This window comes from Botryllus schlosseri, chromosome 2 (genome assembly GCF_051294905.1).
Source record: "Botryllus schlosseri isolate E-star chromosome 2, Bs_hap1, whole genome shotgun sequence".
Taxonomy (NCBI): Eukaryota; Metazoa; Chordata; class Ascidiacea; order Stolidobranchia; family Styelidae; genus Botryllus; species Botryllus schlosseri.
Window position 1 is genome coordinate 35,738,222 of NC_137237.1, and position 14,995 is coordinate 35,753,216.

The 14,995-nt window shown below is 41.8% G+C and overlaps 1 long non-coding RNA gene across 2 annotated transcripts in view; it reads left to right on the forward strand.

The window, feature by feature from the left end:
- The first annotated feature begins 3,070 nt into the window (after positions 1-3,070).
- Positions 3,071-14,995, forward strand: part of LOC145458862 (uncharacterized) — a 44,605-nt gene continuing 32,680 nt past the window's right edge. The window contains exons 1-5 of one of the 2 annotated variants that reach the window (XR_013921211.1): positions 3,071-3,683; positions 6,780-6,902; positions 9,258-9,823; positions 10,959-11,093; positions 12,302-12,398. This is a non-coding gene — a long non-coding RNA (uncharacterized LOC145458862). Of the gene's footprint in view, positions 3,684-6,779; positions 6,903-9,257; positions 9,824-10,958; positions 11,094-12,301; positions 13,596-14,995 lie in introns of those variants that run through there. The other variant, XR_013921210.1, reaches the window with a different exon arrangement.

A 14,995-nucleotide genomic window follows, 5' to 3' on the forward strand; every position in this document is an offset into this window, starting at 1 on the left:
TTTGTCGGTCTTCTCCAGGGTCTAGCACCGAGGTACCGATGACTATTGATTACAATAGTAGCCTTAAACTTTTGGAATATATTTCGGTCTTCTCCAGGGTCTACCACCGAGGTACCGATCTAGCAATTTTAGTAACCCTAAACGTTTTGGAACATATGTCGGTCTTCTCCTGGTCTACCACCGAGGTACCGATGACTATTGATTACAATAGTAGCCCTAAACTTTTGGAATATATTTCGGTCTTCTCCAGGGTCTACCACCGAGGTACCGATGTATATCCATCGTTAATTCTAGTTGCCCTAATCGTTTTGGAACATATGTCGGTCTTCTCCAGGGTCTAGCACCGAGGTACCGATATATATTAATTATAGTGGCCCTAATCGTTTTGGAAAATCTGTCCGTCTTATCCAGGATCTAACATCAAGGTACGGATGTTCATTTCTGATTTCGAAATGCGTCGCGAGGTGTCGGTTCAGATCGCTACCTCTCGTAAAGGTCCGAGCGCAAATCAAACATCGATGTGTCTTCAAATTGTAGTGTGTCATTAAATGACCGGATAGAGTTGATTTGCAGTTGAACTGTTTAGCGCAAACCCAGCATTGATTTGCTTCGACCTTGTAGTGACTTGCCAGATGTCCGTCGAGTCGATATCTCCGCGAGAACTGTTCGTCGCATAACTGGCACCGATAACTGTCCATCTCTGCGCTTAATATTTTGAGGTAGAGACACTAGTAGATTTCTGATTTTCGACAGTTCCTCTGTTGCTACGGCACTCCGTGTGCCCCCAGTTCAGACTGGGCAGACTCATTTATTGGCCGTTCATCATCAGTTTATATCTTATTTTTTCCGGAAGAGAGTGACACTTGACGGCTAATTGTGTGTGACTCCTTTGCACAATGACACATGCTTGTATATTCATGATGTGGTTCTATCTCATTTCAAGTATCAATGGCATTCATCAGCAACCCCTAGAAGTTTTCAGAAAGCCACAATATTACCCTCGATACTTCCATTCACTATTCACCATTCTGCACCTCAATAGCCAGATATTTAATTGCAAACATTGTCTCCTTCTGACTATAGACTAATCCACAAATGGATTCCTATTCATCTTTTATTCAGGGCACTTGCATGAATGACACTTCGACTAGTTGCGCCCTTTGTGAGCTTTATCACCCCCCCTGTCAATCAACCAGCACTAAAGAATGCTTGATATAGGTGTCAGAGAAGCGTCGACAATAATAACCAGTTTGTATCAATATTCGAATGCCCCAGCCGAAAAGAAATCAACTTTGTCAATGCCTAACAACTGAGGCCTTGATTTCTATTTTTACATGGGGCGGTTGGAGGCGAACGGCCAGGAATTGTCAAAACCTCCTTCTTCTGAAACGCTAAAACCCGACCTTCCAAAATACACAAACTGGACACTAACGCTCAGCTACAAATCAACGAGCCCCAGTAACAATCTGTAGCATGTAGCTTAGGGTCGTCAAGTTCAATCGAAGTCGCGGGCCAGACTCGGACATTTAGATCACTCACTGGCCAGACCAGTCAAATGATTACACAATATTACCAACTCCACAATATGTTCACTCTTGCACACCCTCCGAATCGGTCGTCAGTGTTTGCGATCCGCCCCCGACGATGACTAGAAATCACAACTCCGCCGTCAGGCGGGCCCAATGCGGTCCAAATAAGCATACTCGATATTCGCTACCCCGAAGGAAATTTCATCAGAAGCATTTTTCACCACAAACCCGATAAAGGTGCCAGTCAAAACACGTACCTTCTTCAACCCGAAACCATAATAGCCTGACGGGTCGGGTGAAACAGTTGGCCAGTTGCATGCTCGATACCCCTAAGGTAGCTATAGGGCTACAGTTACTGACGCATTCATTAGCAGTTATACGTGTGCGTGAGCGATATAATACATTTTAGCATCTATATTCACGTTCTATAATCGCCTTTTTAATTTAAGTTGTATTGCCAATCAATTTGCCTCCAGGACGGCTTAGCTATAAGAAATGACTCCGACCGATCAGGCGATCGCTCTTACTCTGAGAATTCAACCTGACGTGGTCCTTGTCCCGGCTCGGGGTCTGATCATACCCTGCTTTTGAGTAAATATCATATAAATGTAATTAAGACCATGTTCGCGTGGATTTTCATAACTGTGTTATCATTAATTACTCAATAATTTTTGGAGAACGTAGTGAATATTGCTTTTCAATACAGGAATCAGAATCATAATGGCTTAATATCCCGCGTAGGTTATATTTGTCGCGAGTATAACTGATTATAATGTAAAGAAGTGACGCTGAATGCCTTTTCATCAACGCGCACCAGAATAGAAGTATCGTTTCCAAGAAAATGCCGCGTTGGCAATATAACTAGAGTGTTACTCTCAAGTAAGCAGTTCGTGCTATGAGAACTTCACATTTCCGTTACTACTTTTTGTCATGTGCACAGCGCTAAGGTATACATTTGCAAGCAAGGTGAGATTTAGTACCATGCGTTTCTGTACCGGCTTAAACCAAATTTAGCCATACCTTTTCGACGGAGCCATACACTTCAGCTTGCGGTCTATAGCAACGTATTTATTTTATAAAATGTATTAGATTCCAGATTGGCTAAAGTTAGTGAGCTGTACTAGAGCCTGCGCGGATTGTGTGCACAGATTGAATCACACCAAAATAATATTATGACTTAATAGGGCAGAGTATTTCTAAGATTCGCTATGCTACGGCAGTTTGAAGCTAATTTTTATCATCCCAGATCGTTATGCCGACTTTGCCTACAATTATCGCTCAAGGAAATTTCACCCTACTACTGCAACCATCGCCGGATGCACTCCAGCTACGACGCAGGCCAGTAAAGTTGCGCTACTCTTTTCGAATTTACACTAAACTTGGTTATAACTACTCTATGCAGATGAATTTTCGATCAGAAAATTTCCTCTTCTGTCGCAATTATCGGGGAATGCACCTCAGCTACGATGCAGGCCAGTCATGTTGCGCTACACGTTTGTATAATGACTCTACGCAGACATACACTCCAGATTTGAAAGGTTTGCGGCATGTCTGCAATTTTGTCATCAACGCAACCCTGCCGGCCGATTTTACGGCCTAATGAGATTGATCACTTCTAAGTACTCCGTACAATATACTGAAGCTGATTCCGGCAAATTAACGGTCCTTATTTAGATGTACAAATTCGATCTCATCATTAGGAACGTGGATTCGAAACACTATCACGATTTGACGATCAAATCCACTTTCTCGTTATACAAGTTAAGGTGCATTAATCGCATTGATGAGGGCCGCAAGTTGAGCCTGAATTAATCTCTGAATCACTTCTGTGTTTTATATTCTCGAAGCGCGAAGTTAGATAGTGTTTAATTGTGTGCGCCTACTAGTTGGAACATGTTGCAATGCCCGTGACATAAATCCAACTATGCTTCGCGAACATAAGTCGAGAACTGCAGCAATGCACTCGAAACCGGGTCTTAAGATAACAACCAATAGTCGCGATGTGAGTTACTCTATATTAACAAAAACACATTGTGCCGGCGATAAGGGGCCTGACCGGTGGGACAGGCCCTTATACCATCATAATTTTCATATGTCCCTTGTTTTCTAGAATTGTCGCGCCGCAACAAGTTCCAGCACGCTGCATTTTCCCCCGTAAGTCCATTGTATTTTCAATTTTTGTGTTGCCAGCCTGCATTACGCTGTGACAAAATGTAAATCAATGTGCGAGCATGGCCATTCTTCGTCACCATGCGGTGCAAGTAACGCGATGGCGGATTGGTAATGGTTTTGTTGCAGGCCCAGACTTGACGGATGCTTATTGGGTAGATATAGAATAAATTGTGGTCCCAACCTTATTATTGCCTCGGCGAATTTTGTATAATAGGCCTATGTTACGGGTACGTAAGGCATTGCGTATAATGCTATTATATTTATTGACTCCATTCAGAAATAGACCATTTTTTTTATGTGTATGTGGGATTTCCAACCATACATTCATAACATGCCCAGGATGGGACTCGCACGTCAATAGCGGCTTATCGTAAAAACCGAAGGCCCTGTAAATAATCCATTTAAACCAGGGTGTGGCATGTTGTGATGTCAATTTTTAACTATATTAGGGAACGTTACATGCGGGACTTGTACCTTCACGTATTCGACACTGCCACATATCTTTCAAAGGATAGAAAGCTCAAAATCCACTACAAAACCGTTTCAAAATCGTTAGGCGACCCATCAAACTCAATACGGCAACACTTTCACAAGCGAGCGTGCGTTATAAGATATGCTGCCACGCCACACCACCTTTCCACAAAGAGGGAATGTGTCCCGTTGACGATCCGCGACTAATATCGAGATTCCAACACATGCGCGATCTGTTGGAGAATCACTCGAATCAGTACTGATCGGCTGATAAAAATCAAAAAAGGACCGAGTTCAACCAGTTCAAACGTCAAAACTTTCAGAAGGACCTGTGACTCGGAACCTCATCTGTTGGTAGATTGACGAACACAAAATAAGCCTCAAATTGTTCTGAGGCTCAGTAATTCTCCAACATACGTCCCACTTAGACTTGAATATCATATCAATCCTTGATAAATCCTACATATTTTACATCACATTTTCACAATTTGTGTGGAATATGCGCAGTCCGAATCTAAAATGGGGCCGACTCAACACTGATTATTCCAGATTTGGTTTTTCGAAAACAACGTACATATATATTTTTATATTTTTAATCTGCCAAGAGCCATATTTTTCGGTCGTTCATACGAAAGATCCAGAAGTGGGTGGTGTTATAAGTCTGTAGCTACGGAGAATTAACGAATAACATCGGCCCTGTGTAAATGAACACAGCGGTCGACAATCGCCATGAATACTGCAAAAGCAAAATCAACTATTCTATGCTCTTTCCGCGGCCTTTCTACAATTCACCTATTCAAATCCCAGTATAGCACATTGGTTTCCGGTTCTTTTTGTGGAAAACGGACACCTCGCAACCCTATAACTTACATCCTATTCAATTGTCAATTCGTACGCTCGATCATGAATAATACTTATGAACAGGCCGTGTTGACCTGTCATATACTAGGACAGTGGTTCCCAACCTTCTTCATATCGTTACCCCCAAGAAGAAAATGACGGATTGCAATCACCCCTTTTCAATAAATCACAAATTACAGCTTGCACTTAATTAAATCGAAGAACAGCACAGAGATGACGTCATAATGTACACTGAAAGTTACACTGTTAAAAATATCAAGTCCATGCGAAAGCTGATGCTGTTTTCGTGTTATCCAGTGGTCAAATAGAAACAAAGGGTATGATAATAATTGACAGCATCCCTCATGTAATTGTCAATCGCAAAATCATTCAGTTTGATAGAAAACCCTCCTTCATAGCAATAAGTTGAAGGAAATTCAATCACAAGGTTCAATGCCATACGAAGATTGGTTATTCATTTTTGAAGGAGAACCCAGAAGGTTCGAAAATCTTCCCCTCGTTTCTTTAAAGGCATGTTGATGATTTCAAACTTAATTTTACAGACTAGACTAGACCAGCACTACACTTTTCTATACTAACAACTATATTTCTACGATATTGTTAACGCATTATAGGTGTAAAGCTAAACTTAGACGCCCCTTGTTGTCTTTCAATTTGTCAGCCTGCGCAACAATATATGATCCGCCCTACCGCGAAATAAATTAGCATTACCTAGCACTATACTGAACTACATTCGGCCCTGTTATTCGTAATCACTAATGGTTACTATGATCTCACAGCAGGCATGGTGAACTAAGTGAAACGAAATATATAGGTCCACAAGCTCGCAAAGACATATGTTAGCCTACATTCATTTTTACGTTTGGAAATACTTTGAACAGTGCAGCGTTATAAGTATAAAAATTTGAATTACCCCCCAGAAATTGGCAAATTACCCCTTTGGGGGTAATTACCCGCTGGTTAAGAACCACTGTGCCAGGAGCTCAAATATAGCTTATCATTTATTTTTTATTGCCATTTTTCATATCTATTCCTTAACCCCTCTGGCATCACCAAGGACTCCTATATTCACGGCGTAGAATGCTATATAGTGCATTTATTAGCCTATATCAAACGAAAGTCGCTAAACATGCAGTGTCTGCTTTGTGTATGATACGCTCCCATGTTTAATACGCACCCTTAAAATAGCATGCAAATTTTAGAAAGGCCTGCACCCATGTATATTACTTGTTCTGCGTCTCAATGGGCGAGTAGTTGCGATTTTAGGGTGCGCTATCATTGCGTATTTGCGATGCAGTTATTAAACGATCATTACTCAATCAGTGGAATATTCTTTGAACGATAGCAGATAGCAGCCAAAGCTCGCAAGGCCGGCAGAGCGATAGTTTCGGCTATCGACACTATATCTTGTACACGAGGTCCATGACAAGTGTGATAGGTCAGGCCAACGATTATGTCGTGCGTACCAGGCCTGCCGATGATGCGACCGATCGCGAAAGCATTTGTATCCCGCGTACATGGCATACTATATGTGCGATTGGGGGGGCCTGTCGTTGACGTGATGAATTGGCGATTACTGCCGCGTGCGCGCTGCGATCAGTCATAAAGAATCCGATAATTTAACTGCCTCAGTGTTTTGAGTTGGACATCTTCTTAGTATACTTTACATAATAGCATCTTAGCTCATACAACGAAATGGTTTTTAGCTCAGAATTACCCTTTGCTGACCGCTATCAATTTTTTTAGCATACTCTCCACGCAAGGTCCGCTGCAACAATTCTATTCGCCTTGGGCACCTCAGAGCAAGATCGGGAAAGATCGGGAGCCACCTCAAGACGTACACCAATCGTCCATTGATCCATACCACAGGTTTGTCTTACACAATTAGTGTTTAGTATTTGATATTTTCCTGGCAATGGCGCACAACATTAGATTGAAGACATAATATTTCAAAAGACACCCCCCATTAAAAAAAAACGCTGTTTAAAATACGTTTTGAACAAGGTGTTTCAAAATAACGCCTGATCCAAATGCAATCCCAACGGCAACGCCGATCAGTTACCACGGCAACAGGCGGGATAGCCAGTAGTGTAAAAATTGATCTGATTTTAATTGGCAATTTGACACTACCCATGACGCGGAAACACGCATATGTGCGTGTTTACGCCCATATTTCCTTGCATTCACCATTCATTGCATTCATCTTCAGGGACCCTCAATGGTGTTCAATTTCTATAAAGTCTTGCGGTTCTATAGCGTTGAAATTCTATAGCTTTACAATTCTCACGGGTCGCTGTTTTTTTCCATTTGTACTATCGTCGTCATGTGTGGCATATGTAACTAATTTCGCCTAGTGCATGGTATTCGTCTAATAGATATCAGGTCCCAAACCCTAAATACAAAATACTTAAAACGCTTGACGCCTGTTAGTTAGCGAGTCCGCAACATCGCGCAAATGCCAACCAACCATCATTCTACCCCCCTCAACTAAACTGCATTGCGCGCATATCCACCAAATGTATATATATATATTTTTTTTCTTTTTGGCCCATAATAGTCTCGTAAACTATAGGTCGCGAAATAGGTTAGTATGTTTGTGTATATCCGCGAATTGACGTCATTCCTGCGCAAGGTGCACATCTACCCTGTGCGATCAAGTCATAATTAACAATTATCGGGAAATGGAGCAATACAGCTCCGACGTTGTTATCATAAGCAAACAATTGTCGCGATGTTAGATCCGGAACCTCATTGTGATGTACGCCGGTAGGGGAATTCGATTAGAGATAGGGCTTCGGAGCTGGAGTCAGTTCTTTAGGGGTAGCGACGGCTTCGACGTATTTCATAAGATGCCATTGTATATGTAATGACCATATCTGCTGAGTTAACATAATTCAACAGCAGGCCTTTTCCCCCCTTTGGCGCTATCGTTCCCGACTAACCATGTTCTTGGGGATTCAACAGCAAGGCAGTCGTATGTTCCATATTCAACTTTCATACATTAGTGCTGAACCTCGGTATGCGAATTTCGCCTGTGAATATTGTGGATATTCTGTATACCCGCAATTTCATCATCAGCACAACCTTATTGGCCAATTGTAACGTTAACGAGTACAGTGCCAGTGTTAAAACGCCGCATCAGAATTTTAATGCTGTATACTGTACAGCATTGGCACGAAGCAAAGTGGGTTCCAGTGCAACTATGACGTTAGCGACAACTGACAAGTACTCATTATATCGCCACAAGCCGGCACAGCGGCACCCATGTACCGTTGCCGCATCCGATTTTACTGACGGCCAACAGACTCCAGATTACTATAGATAACCAACTTACGGGTAAATTAATCAAACTACTCAGAATTGCTTCACATGCCGCATGCGGTCTGCTGGCCTTATGCTCGACATCGCTATCCTAGGCCATCATTGTTCGAGAAATTGACAAGAATAAGAAAAGTCGCGGTATGTCATGCTATAGCGTCTCAAAGTTTCCAAATTGCAACTGTGTTGATGACAGCATAATCTTTGCTCAGATTATAGAAGAACCTACAAAAGAGCATGGCCCAAAGTACAGTCCTTCAACTGCTGCTGAAGTTTTGATGAAGCCCTCTTCATTCAGGCAGTTGCTGACTGATGATATCCACAAGAAAGACTGGATTCCCGTCATTATCCACACTTACTTTTTTTTTTTTTACGTGTTCCCGCACCAAATAAACCTGATTCAAATTTACTGGTCTCAGGAGCTTAAAACTGCTGCAAGGGACCAGACGAGTATATTGATATTACAGTAGATTCCTGTTACCTTTAGTTACGGAAATTTTCCGTAAAACTTCCTACGGTCAGCATATGTAAAATCATATTACGGGGAGAGTTATTTCGAATTTACTGGTCTCATCAGCGTAAAACTGCTGCACTGGACCAGACCACTAACTTGGTATTACAGCCGTTTTCCGTTACATCAGGTAACGGGAATTTTTCCGTAAAAACTTTAACAGTCAATCTTTGTAAAAAATAAATTACGGTCAATAATATTTTATGGGAAAATATTTTTCAAATTCACCGGTCTCAGAGTCGTAAAACTGCTGCCAAGACCAGACCAGTAATTTGGCATAGAATATTCTCAACAGTGTATTTCATCGTTGACGATCTTTCTGTGAGCACAAACGCGAAAATAAACCCTCTCTCGCAATTGCTCATCGGCTAAATCCGGCACTTTTTCATTTTCAGATGGGGCAGTCTCCAGAGAAAAAAATCGTGTGACAATTAAACACGTGAAGCACGAAGAACGATTTCACCACTTTTTTAGTCTATTGCAATGTACGACGATTTACCAAAAATGTGACTGCTAGACCCTCGATCTGCCAATGCGTATGAGTTGACATTTCAGTCATCATCATCCAAGTGTCGCGGCCACGCCGACTATATTTTTGGCTGGCCCTGCGAGCCCACAATCTGAGCCATTCAATTTTGATAATAATATATTGAAAGTTAGCTCGCGCGCTACTCAAACCCACTCGCGGGTCACATATGGTGTTTACGTACATTTGTCACTCACACCCATGCTAGTAGGTGTGATCAAATATTGCACCGTTCTTTCATGCAACTATGAAGATTTTCTCCCTTTTAAAAAAATTAGTTTTGTGCTTTGATTTTCCAAAACTTGACCTTTGGAGTGTGGAATCTGTGTCGGTCAGGAACCCGGATAAAAGAACAGGGATGCGACAAGTGTGCACTGCTAAATGTATCCTTGTGGAAAATTTAGCCGAATCATAATGCTGCTCACCGTATAAGAAGTGAGCACCCATCTGCTGAAGTAAGCTATAGGTTGTATAGGGTATTGTCTTTCGAGGGTGAACTATCAATTGGAACGCGTGGTTTTGCCCACTTTATTGTTGTTCGTATCTCTAAATTATACGGTCTGTGCGCCGGCATCAGATATATCATTGACGAGAATCTCAAATTCGTTGATTTTTTTGACCGCCGCAAGATCCAGATCGGTTGCAATACAGCACCTGGAACGGGTATCGCAAAGCAACTCACGTTAGTGATTTAGTTAGCTAGCTATTGCTCCGCAACCTTCGAATGACGCGTAATGAAATAGGTATGGTCCAAATGAATGGTACTGAATCATCTTCGACGTGACGTCGAATTGGCATTACATTTTATAGTAATGGTTTTTGATGTAATTTTCCCTATTCTCTGATTTAAATTAAAATTAGTGTTATAGCTTCAAGGTTTTCTGTTCCAAGTCAACCTAGAAATTAGGGTTGCAGCTGCAGTTATATATATATATATTTTTTTTAAACTTAGATTGTATTTGTAATAACTATATTTCCAATATTACAACTCCGAAACTTAATCTTGTTCAGTTCATGTCAAATCATGTTCAGTCTACCAGTCAATCAGGTCCATCAGTTTATTCCTATAAGCACGAGATTGACGAATGTCTCAACAGTAAGTCTCGCTTGTTTTTCACTACGCAGTGTCCCCGCATTATCTCCAGAAACGCCGGGAACCAAATCAGAATCAATATCAGGGAACAAAATCAGAATTAATATCAGAGCTTGAATTCATTTCGCAAATTAGATCAGAATTAGATTACCGTATGAGCACTCCGCTCCAATAAGACTAAAATTTACTAGCTATCCAAGTCTACCCAATCAGAGTGATGTCACCGTTTTTGTGTCGCCACCGACATCGATCGTACGTAGGCTAAACGTTTTCATTCTTTATTTTTTGTTAGCCCTATATGTTTTTCATTATTACAGTTTGCGTGACCTAATTCCGTATGTTGAAGTCCCCGTGTCAGAACGAAGTCAGAAATCGTTACGTGTTTGCAGCCTGTGATCTGTAAACTAAAAAAAATCTCTGCCGCGCGATTATCTGTGACACGAGATCCGATATCAAACGTTTGCGAATGTAATTCAGGACAATCCCGAGAAGAACGAAGGTAAAGAGGCTCCCGACAATCCAAGGGACAGGGAAGACAAGCTGGACGAAGCGGCCCACAAGCGAAGATCAAAACTACAGGCCACTCAGGATTTTCTGCATTTCAACTGGGAGGTAACGTGTTATAAATTTTACTATGACTCCCGATCCCTGGCTCAAGGTGCGATTTTCAAAAGATCAGAGGTGTGACCGCAAATTCGAATTCTTCATTATGCAGTACAACATTTCCCGAACCCTTTCGACTTGTAGTTTTTCGTTGACTCCAAAAATCACCTCCCAAACAGTAGCGGTCAAAATTGACCGAGCGCTTCTCCCCACAGCACTTAAGTAGGTTTATCTACTAATTTCACATACCCGAGCGGTCCCTTTATTTATACTACCTATGCGTAGTAATAATTTTTAAGACTCACCTCGAGCAGCAAAACACTATTTTTTGTGAGTACCGTAAACCGGGGCAACTTTGGACATTAAATAGTAAAAGGTTACGGTCGCTAAATTATAGTTTTACGGCGGAATGTGGCCGTACGACCGCGAGTACCCTTGGCACCCTTGGTCTGACCGAATTCAGGATGAACACTTGAGCAATGCTGCAACGTATTGGGAATGCTAAACACGAATCTGAGCTGTAGCGGTGATTTCCTCAAGAATCATTAGACAGATATCGCAAGCTGAGCACATGCTAGCTCCACCCTGTGTCAAAGAGAACTTCGAAGTCCATGACCATAGGTTAAATGATGAGAAACATTTGCTTACGGCCTCACACTTTAAGATATTACACATCCAGTCAACCTGCCCTGAAGCATAAACCGGCGTATTTATTGTGATAACTATATAGTCACCGACTTCTCGGTTCATTTGCGGATCCGGTACATCCCACTACACCCCATCCGAGTGGTACACCCCCTTTTAAATATATTATGGTACACCCTGAGGTGTGCGAAAACCCCGGTTGGAGATCACTGCCTTAGACGATTCGAGGTGCCATGGCACGCTACGCTGCATAGCATAGTGTAATTTTAGATCTAATAAAAAGGTATCTGAGCATAGCAACAACAACTTACACACTTTACAGCGCGAGGGGATAAACACTTTGATGTATTTTAAGGCAGGTATAGTATGAGGCGATTGCGAAAAACAGTAGCTCCAATCACAGGGTAGGGCGGTACGAAATTTGATTATTTATTTGCTACAAATTAACTCCCGAATTTTTGGTAGGTATCGATAAATTTTAAGGTTTTCTTCGCACCGCTCCCGAGTCAATATGACTTCATTTTCGATTTTAATATAGTTTGGCCCTTAGTGATTATATCCCTACATTACAGATACGGGCAGCAGAGGGAGATGATGCACGCCATATAGAAACACAAGTTGGACTCGTGTACCCCTCACTGCAACTACAATCTTGATAGGAAACTCCAGGTCAGTGCAACTTCTGTATCCTGTTTGCCCCCTCAATAAATTATGTAGCAGACAACCAACACTTTAACCACACAAATCTACGTTAACGAGTTATCTGACCCAAACACAACTCCAAAAGCGAACATTCAAACAGTACTAAAGAGTTGCGCAAACCTTCTCGCCCCCAACTAATACTATCGAGAAATATCTTTATTACTTATCTCTCTATTAACAGTATAGTTTGTCCTGCCACGCGATTTTTGGTTATTTCGTCGTGCAACACCTCTAAAATATTTTTTAGACCCGTTATTGCAGTACCTTTTGTAAATAACATATATTAATAGGAATACGACAGACATGCATACTGACTTTGGATCAGTTCGCCATTTACGGTGTTCTGCGACGTGCTGTGTTCATTGAAAATCATCATCTCTAGTTCTGCGATTTCTGATCCGATTGGCAGAGCCAGTTTGCTGGTAGTTGACGACAAGATCGCCGTGTCGTCCCTCGGATCAATTGTTGTTGGTCCAGATGTGCTATTTGCTGATGAAATTGAAGTGGTTATTTTGGTACTTACCTTTCGATCATGCTGTTGGGTTTGGCGATCCGGCCCGGTGATGAAGAGGTGCGTATTCGTCACATAGTACGGCTCTGTTTCGATTGTTCTTCCAGCCCGTTTTATTTCCATCACATCTACGCGGCGTTGCATTGATATTGTGCGTCGATGATTTACGCGCAATGGTTGCGTATAGGGCTTGGTTTTTAGGTTAATTTCGAACGTCTCTAGTAGTCGTTTCTAAGGCATTTTTTACACTTCATTTTTCGCACCAATAGTCCGTGCTCTCTTAGAAACCGTACGTAATCACCTACGTTGGGCAACGCTCCCGCTTGAATTGATCGCAATACGTTGTATGTCCTTCCATGAACGCCTACGTAAGCTAAATGGTAGGGCATGTGCAGGTTTTCGCTTTTCGGGTATCTGCTGTTTCTTGTGGGGAAACGCCATTTTTTTTCAACAGCGCGTCGCTAGACGGTTCTCTCCTATCTGTTTCCGTGCTATGGTTAGGCAGGGCGTATAATTTACTTGCTCCATATGAGATCTAGTGAATTTAAAAACCTTCATTTCAACGTTCATGTACAGCACACATCTTATTAAAGTGAAACATTCACACTCCTATCGCACACCCACAATTCAGTGTTCCACACTGGCGCCGTCTCTATTTACGGCGCTTACTACACTTGAACCAACATTTGTTACCACACTTCAAGTCACGGCTCACCGGCAAACCTCTCGCGGCACCTACGTTAAAATCACTGTTGTCGTGAAATTCATGTGACCATCATATTAAAGTTACTTTTTTACGTTGGAAAACGCCATTGTGACGTCATGTTGATAAAAGTCGCTCGCAGCCCTTGCCCCACCACCCGATATTGTTACGAGCCGCCACTGTATTCGACCATGTTTTCCAGAAAAAGCAGTGTCGGACAAATCTTATCATGAATTATTTTGATAAAGCCATATTTAATGCGTGTCTCGCTTATTGGCTACAGTACCCAACACAGTGATCTTGGATATGTAAAAACAATCGCAGGATTTTTTTCCAATAAATTCAATAAATAATACATACATATTAACAGATAGCTCTGGCCCCGTATGTCGACCCAAAATTTACCTTCAAGGGCAAAAATCTGTGTTACAGTAACTTGCAACTGTGAGTCTGTAATGATGGTATTTACTACTATCCTCGTGCCTCGAAAATATGAAAATATGATGATTGTTTAGCAAAAGAAAGCAGAAAGTCATTTTGACGCCATTATTCCAGCCTGTCGCAGGTGGCTCATGATGGGCTGATATACGGTATGTCTGCCCCTAAAGAGATTGCAGAGATCTCTATACTGCCACTACACCAGCTTCCAAACCAGGCTTTTGATTACGTAATAATTATAGTGCAGGATTTGTGAGAGCTACGATGAGCGACGTGTCGTATCAAGTTTATACAATTGCGTCGCAACTACAAATGTTACACTGATCTTAAAGTAAACAATTACGGTAATCATGATTTTCATTCGCCCTTGATCCAGATTTTCATTCGCACCGTTCGCACCACCTTCGTCATTCGCACTTGATCCGGATTTTCATTCGCACTATTCGCACCACCTTCGTCATTCGCACTGCAATTTTTTTCATTCGCACCAGTGCGAACCGTCACACAGGTTGAAAAGCACTGGTGTATCACTTTTGACTCAAAAGACCCCCGCTTCCAGATAAATCCGAATCGCAATTTAACGTACCAAATCCCAACGTCCTCGTTTTTAGTTAAATGCAGATTAAACGCCAGATTACGACCAAACAGATAGGCACATGTAAATGCCAATTCCGTTGTTTACGATTAAAGGTGTTTCTAGAATAGAAAGAATCCCATATGACCCGTAATATAATGTGATACGCAATTATGTATATGGGCTTGATAGTAAAGTATCCAAGTGATAAACAAGGGCATGGCATTTGAGTTAACATTTTGGAATCATGTGACCGGTCCGACCGGCAAGCGATCTGAAGGTTTGAATCCCGCCCGCGACTCAAGTTTAGTTTGACACACCTGATATAAATAAATGAA